Source organism: Ambystoma mexicanum, chromosome 2p (assembly GCF_040938575.1).
Source record: "Ambystoma mexicanum isolate Mex_15411 chromosome 2p, UKY_AmexF1_1, whole genome shotgun sequence".
Classification (NCBI taxonomy): domain Eukaryota; kingdom Metazoa; phylum Chordata; class Amphibia; order Caudata; family Ambystomatidae; genus Ambystoma; species Ambystoma mexicanum.
The window spans coordinates 531,280,010-531,294,133 of NC_090923.1; the positions used below are offsets into that span (position 1 = coordinate 531,280,010).

Below are 14,124 nucleotides of genomic sequence, written 5' to 3' on the forward strand. Positions count from 1 at the left end.
ACCACCTCCGGTTCCGGAAGCACCTCAAAACCTTCCTCTTTGCCTCTGCTTTCTCTCCCCCTCTCCCCTGCTAATATTACTGAAACTGCACTGAATCTGCAAATGGGCCATTCACTGTTCTCGGCCCAGCCACTCTCTCCTGCACTGCCTCCACGGCAACCCCTGCACTACGGGACTGTCTGTATCCATACAGCCCCCCTTCCCAGCACTTGTCTGCACTTACCTCGCACTTGCCACCAGCTGGCCCTTGTTATTTATCCTGTATGCTGTATGCTAATAACCCTGTACTGCACTTTCCCCTCTCCCTTTCCCCCATGCACTGTTCCCTTCCCCTCTACCCTTGCACTTGCGCGATCTGAATGACACCTGGCCTAGTAAGATCGTTGTCGGTCTCCCCTTGTTCCCCCCCCTGCCTCGTCGCGCCTTGAAACACTTGTGTATAGGCGCGTTACAAATGCCATATCATATCATATCATTATCATATCATCAGCCTGAACATGCTGTCCGACTTCTTGTTCATCTTGGTGTTGGCCGTGGGCTCCTCCTAGACCTTGCTCGCCACCTGCACAACATCTTTCTGGAGAGGAATGGCAGAACGGCACATGATGTGCATGTCCAAAACCTCTGCTAGCACTCCTGACTCTTTGGGGGCTTCCTCAGGTACCAGGCAGAGGGAACCCCAAGAACTCTGCAAGGCCCTGAAGGCAGTCATGAAAGTCTGAGGGTTTGGTGTCCTGGGCGTCTGTCATCATCACCCCCCCCCCCTTTTGTTTTTTTACAGACCGAGGAGAGTCCAGGCCCTGGGACTCAGGAGCTGGAAGAGTCCCCTCTTGGTCCGGTCCCAGAGGTGTTCAGGCCCCAGGCACTCAAGACAGAGTGCATAGGGTCCAAGGCCAGGAATGAGAGCAGGACGCACAACCCGTCAATCCTCCTGCAGCCAATATGCACCGTGGGAGGTGAAGTATCGAAGGGTGGTGAAGAAAATGTAAAACAAAACAACGGGGAGCAAGCGGAAAGTAAAAAAATCTCTGCGCCTAGCTGCCAGGTCTGACAACATCCGTGCTGAAAAAGTAACTAAGGTGAGGTGACGGAGGGCTGGGCTTTGGGGGGCGCTCGCTTGCGCACTATACTAAATTTAAAGGGGAAGCTACATTTTTTGCTGCCAAAGGTTATGGTACCGTCCCCTTGCTGGGGGACAACCATAAGGATGGAGAAAAGGGGACGGGATGTATGAGTATGCATCTACTGCTCTCTTAAAAAGAAGAGCTTGTAGCTCTTCAAGTAGTTCCTGTTCCGGTTGCTGGGGTGGAGATGGAGGTTTGTCCGGTGGTCTCCACAAAAATTGAAGGCAGTAGCCCCACTCGACCAGCTGAAGGAACCAAGCGTCAGAGGTAATTTTTTTCCATTTGCCCAAGAATGCAGAGACTCTCCCTCCAACTGGTGAAATATGATACCTCAAGGAGGTTTCTGAGGTGCTGTGGAAGTCAACGCTACCATAGCCGTCGACTATCTTGCCCCTCTTCTTACTCTACCAGGCCGTGTGAACCTGCATTGTCCCTGTGTGGCCTGGGGTGCTTGTGCCCTTCTGGGGAAGGTGGAATACCTCCTGTAACTTCATCTTCTGGACCGAAATTCTGCCATGGGGGCTGTTGCTTTACAACGAGTCCCAGAGAATTAGCTGTGAGCGTTGGATTCTTAAACTTTTCTAGGGACTCGTCAGCTTTGGGGCCCAAAAAATGCTTGCAATCAAAGGCCAGATCGAGCAATTTCGCTTGGGCATTCAGGGAAAACCATGAGCCCCTCAAATACGCAGACCTGTGTAAGACCATCAAAGTGCCCATAGCACGACCATTGCAGTCAACAGCATCCAACCCTGCTTGGTGTGCCTCACAGGCCATTTCCATGCCATCAGCCACTATATGGAGGAAGCCAGCCTTTACCTCCCCCTCTGGGAAGTGGTCATCTGTCTCAAAGTGTGCTCCAGAGGATGTGGGAAAATGTGGAGAAGACACAAGAGGCATTTGCAACCTTAAAGGCCTTGCTCTCTGAGGTGAAGACCTTCTTCGCTAATGTGTCAACCTTTTTTGACTGTCAGTGGGGAGGTCTGAAGTCGAGAGCTTAGACGTAACTGTCACGGCTGGCACCACTAGCCCCTATGGGTTCGGGTGGAACGTGCCACCCGAACCCAGAGGGGTTTTTCGGAATTGCGTATACGTCTGTTTTTTTCTTGTGCAACGAGGACGGTGAGTGATGAGATTTGCTATGGGATTGCTAAAGATTTTTCAATTTCTTATAGCAAAGTCCCTCTCAATGTTTCTCGGGGGTCAGCCCCTCAGTATCATGCTCCGATGACCATGGGAGCGATTTACCCTGGGGCTGAGACATCATTCTGCCAATCGTCAGTTAAGCCATGCATTACTTTAACAGTTTGCCGAGTTTCCCAGCAACCCATGTAGTCTACTCTGTCGAAACTCTAGGCTCAGAGCTAGACTCTCGAAACTTTATGAGCCTCTGACCAGAACCCTACCTCCTAACAACAAAAGATCCAATACCCAGAAGCCCAACACCAACGTCCCCCCAAAAAACAGGAGACTTCCTCCCACTACCCAGACCAAAACTGTACCACCTCATCCGTCATACCACCTACTCAAAGGAGGACTAATAAATGCAAGATCCCTGATAGAACATGCCACAGATATCTGTGATCTGATAGTGCTCGACAATCTGGACTTCATCGCCATCACCGAGTCCTGGCTGCACAACGCAGCAGGACCCCTACTCTCCTTAGCCATCCCAGAAGACTTTACTATATTCAGGCAAGATAGAACCAACACGCGCAGCGGTGGCATTGCCATCATCGCAAAGACCAGCTTAGATATGAGAATCTCACCTACAATAGCAGCTGACTCATGTGAATCACTTACTATCAAACTTCCACTAGCTAGCTCCCAAACTTTGACGATCCACCTCATCTACAGACCACCTGGTCCCTTAGGGACCTTCGAGGAGGATCTACATAATTCACTCTCCAACAACCTTAAAACCTCTTCACAACTACTTGTCCTAGGGGACTTCAATCTGGGCTTCAATGACCCTTCAGATAAAAATGCCACCATCATTGCCAATTCCCTCTCAAATCTGGGCATGACGCAAAAAACTCTCGAACCTACACATAATAAGGGAAGAATCCTTGATTGGCTAGTAGACTACAATTGCATTGCCAATATCAAAGCTATTATCCCTCAACCTTGGACAGACCACTTCTTCCTGTCATTTGAACTATCTACCTCCAGACCACCTTCACCAGCCTCCATCATGGCCCCGCCTTGCCCAACAAGAAACAAAAAGAGCATCACCAGAGACAAAGTGATCCCGGCCATTCTACCTACACTTAACGGATTAGCAGATCATCTAGACCCAGAAACACTAGTCAACGAGTACAACAAAATTATGCTAACTACCCTCGACAACATCGCACCCTTGAAACTCAGAAAAAGTAAACCCAAATCTCACCTAAATAAATGGTTTACCCCCGAACTAAAGGATTTGCGACTACTTAAGAGGAGCTGCGAAACAGCATGGAGGCTCACCCCTTCAGTAGACCATAAAATGAAACTAACAGAAATCTCCTCCCAATATAAAAAAGAAATCCATCTGGCCAAACAGAACTCCTTTAATAAGCGGATCTCCAACGCCAATTCAAGCATGAGGGAACTATTCACCATCCTCAAAGAACTATAGACACCCATCCCCATTCCGGATACTTGCACCAAAGACAAAACTTGGTGCTCCAACATTCAGCTAGCCTTATCCAATAAAATCTCCCTACTCCAAACGAAAATAACCAAAAAGAAAGCCTCCCTTACTCATCATCCAAAGACTAACAACCTCATTACAGACCCTACCCCAAAGACCCAGGACACAGCCACACGGTTCATGTTTTCCAAAACATCGATTCTCAAGGTGGAGAAAGTCATCCTCTCTCTTAAGCCGTCTAACTGCCAGGGCGATTCTTGCCCTGCCCAGCTTATAAAAGACGCAGCTAGAGATCTCTCCCCGTTTATTGCCAAACTCGTCAACTCCTCATTCACGTCCGGCACGGTACCCACCAATTTAAAACAATCCTGGGTACTACCATTGCTTAAAAAGCAAACGCTAGACCCTCTTATACCCACAAACTACCGCCCCATTACAACAGTCCCCTTCCTGCTCAAAATCCTGGATAAGATCGCCTACAATCAAATCCAAAGTTTCCTGGAACAACATAAACTTTTAGGAGAGCGCCAATCAGGATTCCGTCCACAACATGGTACAGAGACTGCCCTTATCGACCTAAAGGCACAAATAGATGAAATAAGAGATAAAGGTAAAATGGCTCTCCTCTTGCTGCTGGACCTCTCGGCGGCATTCGACCTTGTAGACCATGGAGTACTTTGTAGCCATTTAGACTCGGCCGCACATTTTTCCAAGGAGGCCATATCTTGGATTGAATCCTTCCTCAGTGATAGGACCATGAGGGTGTTCTCCCCTTCGGCAGCGGCGGACCCAATCCCCATCCGATGTGGAGTCCCTCAGGGCTCATGCGTCTCCCCGACTCTCTACAACATATTCACTAAGCCCCTTTTTGATGATCTGGACCATCTTGGTATCACCTACACCAACTATGCAGATGATACCCAGATTCTCCTCCCACTTTCCGGGGACTACAACAAGGATTTGGCCTTGGTGAATAGGGTGTATATCATCGTCCAGGCATGGATGGCAACCCACGGTCTATGCCTGAATGATGACAAAACAGAGTTGCTCATCCTAGGCACACATTCTAACATACAGAAACTCAGTCAGGACTATACCTCATTTGAAATTGACGGGAACATTATCAAGGTTTCCAAAGATATGAAGACACTTGGCTTCTATCTGGATGCCACCCTCTCTTTTGACAAGCAGGTGAAGTCATTGGCATCTGCCACCGCCTACACATGCAAGCTCATTAGAGCAGGCAAGCATTTTCTCTCCGATAACAACTGCCTTATCCTAGCGAGAGCATTAATCCTTTCGAGGCTTGATTATTGTAATGCCCTCTACATCGGAGCAAATAAATCCATTACCCACCGACTTCAAATTCTTCAAAACAATGCCCTACGAGCCGCCCTTGTTGTACCTAAAAGATCACATATTTCAAACATCAGGCGTCAAAACAACTGGTTGTCCTCCCAAAACAAAATCCACCTTAAAGTAGCATCCCTGGTTCATAAAGCCCTGAACAATGCAGCACCAAGCTATCTCCGCAATAAACTCACAAAAAGACATCACTCGCGCCCTGCCAGAACTGCAAATGCCAACAGCCTCATCATTCCGAGATTCAGGTTATCTAAGGCGGGGGGTAGTAGCTTCCCGGTGCAAGCAGCTCAATTATGGAACTCATTGCCTAATCCTCTACGCGAGGCACAGCCCTTCCCTAAATTCAGAAATAACTACATCAATCTGCTAAGGACTGCCAATGAATAGCCTATTGGCGCCCACTTATCCTTCACCCCACCCTAGAACATACATTTCATCATGATCTTATGGTCCCACTCACTTTGCCCACCTGACCGATGAGCTTTCGCCCACACAGTACCTGTACATAGACTGTCTTGATCCCATTTTGTATTTATTCTGCATGTAAACCGCAACTGCTGCCTTACTGTGATATTTTGCATTCTATATTTGTATTTTGTATTTGTACAGTGTATGTATCCCATGACCCCACCCTGCAACCTAAGCTTCGCATTTTCTGTACTGCTGCGCCCGGGTCCCTTCGGGTCTGGTGCGCATTATAAGTGAATAAAACAAACAAACAAACTTTCGGGTTCATCGCCAAACAGGAACCACGTTGCTCCATGTTGTGCCCAACACCAAGACACCACAGACATATGGTGCGTGTGAGGGACATTTTGGAGTTGCAGTCCTTACAGCATTGAAAACCGGATGGTTTAAGCCTTGACATAATGATGCAGTATCGAATCTTAGAATCAAGCGTGCTCTGAATAGCATGCTGAGCGTGTGGGGAAAAGGAACTTAGGTGTGGAGATGTAGTACATCATTTTATACGACGGTTGGCCAGATTGTGGAAAGAGTACAGCAAAGGAAAATGCATTTGGACACGGTCTGCTTATTAACAGCTCTGCCAGCCTGAGAACCAGCAAAACCAACCAATAGTGGGTAATTGTTCCTGATAGGCCCACATCTGAGAGACAAGGTAGCTGAGATCCCTCTTGGGGTGCAGGAGATAAAATCTCTCCTTCGCCTTACAAGGGTGAGATGGGGTAGAAGACAGGAAGATGGATTATATATGACAGTCCATTACTCCTGTAGAAAGGAAGGACGTCCCCTCATTAACAGCCACTTTCTCCTTGAAGAATATGAGGTAAAACCAGGCAGAAGGGGTCCGGAGCACATTCACCCCTCTAGCAGAAGTTATATCAACCAGGAAATCTCAAAGGGTTTGAATGTAAAGACCTAACTGGAGCCACCATGAAAAATATCAGAAGATTAAAATCCTTTGCAGGATCAGTAAATTGGCATAGTGCCAACTGGTTAGTCAAAATCCTAAGAACTTGTGAACGTTGGTGATGGAAAAGAAAGAACCCTGTTTGGAGACCCTTCTGAAGACTGAAATAACAGCCATATAAGACTACACAGTGCCAATCTGAACTTCTTGCTAGGCCAGGGAAAGTCGACAATTTAGAACAGAAGAAGTGAAATAGGACAAAGGGTTAAGACTCTTCTCATGGCAGCAGGCAGTCAACTTGCACCACCTGCAAGTGTAGGTAAGACTTGGTAACCCAGTCCACTGGCGGAAAGGACCGCATCCAGGACATTGTCCAATAGCTCCTACTTGTAATACACCTCAGTAGTCAAAGTTTGAGGCTACCCAGGCACGGATGGAGCATCCTGTCTCCCGACTTGAAGAGAATATCCACCTTCACTGAGAGAGACTGCACGGAGCACTGATGGGCATATCCCACATCCTCTGGAGCCATACTAGAAGATCAAGATAAGGATGGACCTGAACCTCCCTGGTATCCAGAGGACCACCGGATGACAGGAATTGGAGTAATGCATTACAGAGTTCAAAGTTCCAATCTACATTACATTCTTCCTCCCAGTGCTACCGTAGAGTAAACTCTGGGCAGCAGCACTGCTTTGCTTTCTGTTGGCACTGGAGGCAAAGAGGTCCATTTGAGGAGGCACTGAACAGGTAAAGATCTCCATCCAGAACTTCTTGACAAATATCTTCCTCATGAAAGGTTGACAAATGCTTACTCAGGGTGTCTGAAATCATGTTCTTCGACTCTGCCAGATGACTGTTGAAATGGAGACTGCAAAAAACTGGGAGGAGGTATCTGTACTTCTGCACTCTATATGGTAGGGTAAAGGCACAGAACACCCCAGCAAGTCTCTCAATTTGGTAACAGTGGTCGGGCAGCCAGGCGTAAGCTTTCAAGAGGTGATGCAGGCAGGTTCTTAAGTACAGTGTTTCCCCCGAAGCCCGCACAACGGAATGTCCACACACTATTTTAGGTGATAACACAGCTTATTTATATAAAATAAGGTTTGCTACCCATACCAAATATACATATAAATAATAAAACTTTGTACTTTGAATACTTATTCAAAGAATGGTAAATATAAATATTGTATGTGGTACCAGACACTACTTGGATCCAGTAATAGATGCACTAACTGCAGACAGTTTTAATTGGCAGGTGGATTCTTAAATTAGGTATAACAGCATAGAATAGGGAAGAAAGGCAGGTTAGTTATGAACAGTGGCAGAATGCTTTCTTTAGACTAGACAAGTAATTCTGAGTGAGGATCCCCCCTACCTGGGCAACCTGTAAGGGAAAAGATAGGGAGTAACTTTAGTTGTCTTTTACAGTCCAGTCCAATAATGTTCGATGCCCTTCTGCTTTCTTTTAAAAGGTTCTACCACCCCAAGGTACCCGAGAGGCCACAGGAGAACAGGATCCAAGACAAATCTGGGACCCCTGGACGACTCCTGAGGCTAGTAGATGCTCCTCCTCATCACAGTACCTTTGGTACCTTGGCAGGCAAAGTGGCTGAGTTTCTCGGCTATACTCGACGATTCCCTCCAATGATGGACCCCCTTTGGAAGAAGGAGGCACTGGGATGCTGAGTCCAAGAATAAAAAGGAACCAATGTATTTCTGAAATGCAGCAGTTTGGCTCTTCGTGGTGCACTCTTTTTGTCAACGATTTCTCCGACTGTAGAAGTCCTGTGAAGATGAAACTTGCTGTGGGCTCCTTAAAGGCCTGGAAGATGAAAGTAAGACCCCTGGGACACTTCAATGACTTCTGGCAACATTGGTCACTTTCGGTGTCGGGTTTCGAAATATCGTGGTTTTCTGACTTTCGGTTCTTCTGTGCTGCAGCCGCAACATGGACCACTGGATGGCTTCTGGCGACCTGAACTAGACTACTGGAGTGGACCTCGGACCCTCACCAAGTCTGGACCCTTGGGACGTCTTCATTAGCTTCTGGTGGCGGGAAACCCACCGACGGACCTTCCTCAGCACTCAGTGACTCTAGACTCACTCCGGCGGGAAAAAGTGGTCAGTGATGATGGTGAGGATGTCACTTGAAATGTTCTTAGGCAGTTTGGAACTTTCGCAGCTCCTGGTGTCCAGCAGCACTATGCCAGGGTATCCCCTCTTTTGGGCGCTAGACTGCAACGGCTTCCAGTGGTCACAAAATGCACCTTCGGACCCTGGGCGATGCCAATGGGCTTTCTGGCTCAAGATGTCTGGCACTCCACTTCTGGACTTCGAAGACCCCTTCTCTGTACGGCAAGCACACAGGACTGGCACACCAGGATACTTTGATGAAGCACGGGTTTCCTTTGCTGGTCCTCTCTGGATCAGTCCTTGGGATACACGATAGCTTTCAGATTACTTGAAGAAATTGCAGCAGCAGACTTCTCCTCCAGCTGGGCTGGTAAGTGAGAGGTCCCCAGATATACAAATCTGTCCCTCATTCACTCTGGCTGAGCCAGTCTCAGTCAGCCAATCACACAGAAGTGAATTCGTGCAGGCAGGCAGCCAATCAGGCATTCAGGCCATTCACACCAACCAGGCGCCGATAACAAAGAATGTGGATTAGGGCAAGAACCCAGCCTTTCAGCACACTACACTGCATTCATGTCAGTTTCAGTCAGGGCTGTCTCATTCATTTTGTCACACACACAGAAACCGGACACCCACAACAGAGAATGTGAGCGACTCCCTACTCCATTCACACAGGTCCCACCCCTAGGGTGTACCCACAACATCTGGTAAGGCTCCAGTCTGTCTGACAGGTGGCAGTCCCAGAGCCATATATGGTATTTCCACCCAAGAGCCAGTCAGGTGGAAGGGGCAGAGCCAGGGTTTCCCAAGACTTTGGGAAATAAGGTAAAAGGAAATAGAAACCAAGAAGCCACAGTGGCCATCTTGCTGTTGTGTAGGAATGCATTGATTCCTATGGCAGGGCCTGGTTATCCTAAAAATGGAGGACACTCAGAGCCACTGCCAAGTCAACATGTATCTGCCACTAGCCCATACCCTGCACTGTGGGCAACACGCAGGTGCCCAAAACACACATGAAGGGATACAAGCGTGTACCCCCCACTCATGGGTGCCATAAGGTTATCGCATGGGTGCTGTTGACCAAAAGATAAAATGAAAAGCTGCCCTGCAAGAGGTCCAGGCTGGACCTCAGTAGCAGAAAAGGATGCACGTGATTATTTCGAATACTAACATTCCGAAGACATAAATGTTGAATTCTAAATATTCGTATTCGAAATAAGCACGAAATAGCCTTTGTAGAGCCTGCTCCCCCATCCCCTTACTTACCTTGGTGGCGCACTTCGCTGTGTGCCGCAGAGTCCCTGCAGCACCAGTCCGCTTCACTTCCGTGGATTGGCACAAGTGCTGCAGGGTCCTTTTTCCCCCCAAAATGTTCTTGTTTTCGATGCAGGGGACACCCCGATTCCATAATAGCGAACAAGGGTGCTGGGACACCCCCGCAACCCCTGCTTCCCTTGTTCGCTGCAATGAAAACCAAATGGTCGACATTTTCGGCTGTACGTAATTTTGGTACAGCCGAAATCCAATCATTTCAACCATTCAGGTTTTATTTAATGATATTTTCGGTCGATACCAGCAGAAAACAGAGAACACACACAGTGAAGTGGTAGGACAGGGGCTGCGGGCCCTGTCCCTCCACAAGCCATTTCCAGTTGATCTACCATTGGCACTCTACCCGGGGCCAGAGGCGACTCACCTACAGATCCCTGTAGTGAGCACCCCAACCTTTTAGGGAGGCATCCGTAACAGCATAGTCCTTCGGCCCAGGTGTCCAGGCTGCCAACACAACCTTCAAGTTCTCCTGACTTGACTAATATGACAGGTCATTTTTTGATGCTCTCGAAACTCGGACCTCTGATATGTTGCAGGAAAACTGTAACCACTGACTGCGGAGCAGCTATTGCAAAGAGCACATCCTCAACCTGGAATCTGAAACCAGGAAAATGCAGGAAGCCATGCCATGAGACCCAGGAGGCAGGGAAAGGTTGAAGCTGGTAGTTTGCATGTGAATTCTGGAAAAGTGTGACCATCTGCAGAAATACTTGTGGCACTCTCTTTGTGTGGGAAATCCTTCCCTACCTGCGTGCATAGGACTGCCATGAGGAACTGAAGCCTCTGGAATGCTGTCATGTTAACAGCCCTGGAGGATCCAGTTGTCCCCTCCTGATGTAGCCCTGCCACTACTGCCAGCAGCATGGTGAAACACACTGAATACGGAGGTCAACCGAAAGGGAAGCACCTTGAACTGAAAATGTGAGCTTCAAACGACGATTCCCAGGAAGTTCCTGTGCTTGCGCTGAAGTGGCACATAGAAATAGGCATCTTCACCAGCCAGCCATTGCTCTGCAGAGCCTGTAGGATCTCTCTCAGTATAATCCTGAACTTGTGCTTCCTCTGGAATTTGTTCATGCCCTTAAGGTCCAGGATGGGAAGGATGTCTCCATCCTTCTTTGTACTAAGGATTATCAGCAATACCATTCTGTACCCCTCTCCAGAAATGGGACCTCCTCCACAGCCTCATTACCAACAAAGTGGACAATTCCTCCCAGAGCTCCAGCTCTGGGCCCCGAACAAGTAAGCCAGAGTGGTCTGTCCTAATACTTGGATAGGAATCAAAGGCAGTAACCCTAACTGATGAACTGCAGCAACCAAACATCGGCAGTGATCTCCTGCCACTTGTAGAAGTGCTTGGAGACTTGCCCTCCAACAAGAGTAACATGCGCAGAGACCTCAAAGATGTTTCAAGGTGCAGAGGTTGACGCTGTCTGACCTCAATGCACCCATTCCCCTTCTTGGGTTTGAGAATCATTTCTGTGCAGGATTGCCCAGAGACAACTGTGCCTTTCTGATAAACAGGTTGTATTGGCTGAAATACGTTCCCCTAGACCGCAAGGCAAGAGAGTTAGATGGAGTAGGCCGCTATTTTAGATTCCTTGGAGCTCTCCACTGACTCATCGGCTTTGGGACCAAAAAGACGTTCACTGTCTAATTTCATATCCAGCAGGTTAGACTGCACCTTCAGGGAAAACCCTGACGTTCAAATATAGGAGGCTCTAGGAATAAGCACTGATGTCCCCACAGACCAAATGCCACAGTCTGACGCATTCAAACCGGTTTGGAGAGCCTGACAGGCTGCTTCTTTTCCATTACTGATTAACTCTCCTTCCGTTAAGTGGGACAACAGCTCCGACACTACATTGCACAAGCTGTGGAAAAACTTATCTAGAGCACAATAGGAGTTTACAGCCTTTAATACCATGCTCCCAATGCAAAAATCGTTCTTGCCCAGGCATTAGTCCTTTTTGCCTCCCTATACTGTGAAAGGGTCGACATTAAGACCGATGGTTTTGAGTTAACTGTACCAGTTCAAACCACTAGCCTTTTTGGAGTTGGATGGGTCGAGAGAAATGCCTTATTTTCTCAAAGTGACTTGGTACCTCCTAGTCAACTCTTTATAGACTGCTGATGTTGAGCAGGATCATCGGCACAGTGCCATAAGTAGGTCGGCAAAAGCCACAGTGAACTTGAGGGCCAACTCCGACTGAGAACCTCAATCTATAATGTCCATCATATCATATTGGACCAATGGTTTTGTTGAGCCGAGGCCCCAGGCTGCAAATAACTTTTCGATAATCTTTCAAAATTGGGCGTTGCAGTGCGTTCACTGCTTGTTGTATTAGGGGGTGGGGATATTGAGGCAACTTGCATCGTGGTGTCCCGAAGCTAGATCCATGAGCTCCAACTGGTCCGTGAAATCTGCCAAAGGCTAGAGCGCCACTCCAGAGAGCGGTTTCAGCCCAAAAGGGACAGAGCCTCCTTAAAAAAAAAAAAAAAAAACGGTGCCCTCCACTCCAGGGCATGGCACAAGGGCTGCAGAGCAACCGAGGCTGAACCCATAGCGGGAGCGGTGGAACTCGAGAACATATGGGCTTAGCTCCATTACTTTAACTGCTCCTTCGAGGCTGACGCCATACCAGTCTTGGCCTTGGGCAAACAGGTCACGTATTTGTTTGTAATCCTCCAACTCCTCCCTAGATAACCCCTTGGACTGGTAAGACCTAAACTGTCTCTTGACCGAATAGTCACTATCGTCCCTTCTGGGTTTCCTTTTTACTTCTTGGAGAGAAGAGGAGTGGAGAGAATCACTGCAAGAATGGGATAGTTTCGTAGATTTCTATGGTACCTGTCCCCCTCCCTTGTATTGTATTGTATTGTATTGTATACAGATTTATAGAGCGCGGCAAAGACCCAAAGCTGTCAACGCGCTGAAGGCAGCGAACCTCCAGAGAGGGAGAAATAAGCGGCTAGGTTCAGAGCAGACACGTTTTTAGCTGCCTAGGGAAAATGGATAGTGCTTGAATGCTCCCAACATGCAGAGGGAGAGCATTCCCTAACGTCGGAGCCAGCACCGAAAAGGATCTGCCTCCCACCCGAGAGCGACAGAAACGGGGAACAGTCAACAGAAGCTGGTTGGTCGTACAAAGATCTCTCTTAGGTTGATAAAGAGACAGCTTCGACTGAAGGAACGTAGTGCCTGAGAAGTGGATAGCATGATGGACCATACAGAGGATCTTAATCTTCACCCTAGACCTATCAGGGAGCCAGTGGAGATGCCTCCCTATACGGTGAAAGGGTCGACATTAAGACCAATGGTTTTGAGTTAACTGTACCAGTTCAAACCACTAGCCTTTTTGGAGTTGGATGGGTCGAGAGAAATGCCTTATTTTCTCAAAGTGACTTGGTACCTCCTAGTCAACTCTTTATAGACTGCTGATGTTGAGCAGGATCAACGGCACAGTGCCATAAGTAGGTCGGCAAAAGCCACAGTGAACTTGAGGGCCAACTCAATGTAACAGTAATGGTTACTGAAGCAACGATAACTACACTGCTATTCACAGCTCATGGCGCCACATATGCCAACACAAAAGACATGTGCATAACCAAACTTTGAACTGACTAACTCAAAAGACATGATAAATAAATAAAAAAATAAGGCACATTTTTTGTTTGCATTTCATGTGAGGGACAACATAAATAATTCACCTTAGCAACCGTACAAATTCAACGGGAAGGCCAGTATTTCCCTGGGGAATTAACATATAGAGAGAGATGTCATGACAGTACACAGCAATTGACAAGTTATGTTTGTTTTATGATGGCAGGGGCTCCATTATGGATGCAGTTTTTTCACTGAATATAGGTATATATTATTTTTTTTAAAACTATGTTCTGGAAGTGGCACCTTCTCAAAAGTAAGAACTGTGAGGAGGAAAAGAGTGCTAGATATAACTAAAATGAGCCGTAAGTAATCAAGGCATTAACTATTCCTCCAGTAAGATCAGGAGATATCAGTGGGCATTACAAATGGAGAAGCAGGGGCACTATGGCAGCAGCATCACAGATACCACAACATGCTCCAAGACTGATGGAAAAGAAAAAGCAGCAACTGAGAAACAAGATCATCATACATGATCTAGAAACATTTACACAGGAGG

At 47.6% G+C, this 14,124-nt stretch overlaps 1 protein-coding gene across 3 annotated transcripts in view; it reads right to left on the reverse strand.

Moving 5' to 3' along the window:
• The window catches only part of ACAD9 (acyl-CoA dehydrogenase family member 9), a 1,303,923-nt gene that overhangs the window by 59,479 nt on the left and 1,230,320 nt on the right, over window positions 1-14,124 (reverse strand). The gene's annotated exons all lie outside the window — the stretch shown is intronic.